This window comes from Gekko japonicus, unplaced genomic scaffold (genome assembly GCF_001447785.1).
Source record: "Gekko japonicus isolate JY-2015 unplaced genomic scaffold, Gekko_japonicus_V1.1 scaffold254, whole genome shotgun sequence".
Classification (NCBI taxonomy): Eukaryota; Metazoa; Chordata; class Lepidosauria; order Squamata; family Gekkonidae; genus Gekko; species Gekko japonicus.
This window is the reverse complement of record NW_015172010.1, coordinates 1101175-1101669: the sequence shown is the minus strand read 5'-3', so window position 1 is coordinate 1101669 and position 495 is coordinate 1101175.

The window sequence follows — 495 nt, the reverse complement described above, 5'->3', positions numbered from 1 at the left end:
GCGCCCCACCCACCACCCACTGGACCCGGGCTACTGGAGGGAGGCGGGCGGAGGCAGTTGGGGGCTGCCCAATGGGGGGCGAGCGCCAAAACCGAGCGCACCAGCGGCAGGCACGAGGGGAAGAAATGCTCCGGGCGTGCGCGCCGCGGGGAAGCGAGCGGGGAAGGAAAACGGGGCATTTGTTCCCCAATATGGACGGCTCAGGGTTGGGCCCAGGGACGCTGGTACGCTACCCCCACTCGCCGCTTTACCGTACCCCGCCCGCCCGCTTCGGATCCATTCACGGCAAACATGTGCCGCCTGGGAGATCCCAAGGCGGGGCACAGAGAAAGAGCCTTTGTACCCCAGCGGCTGGGATTCCTAACGGCACCACCGGACGCACAAGCTATACCTGCTGCCTTCTCCCACGATTGCGCCTGGCCAGTTTGGCTCTCCCAGGCAGTCCCTTGAGCAGTGAATGGGTCCAAGCAAAGGGATAAACATTAGAGAAAATTT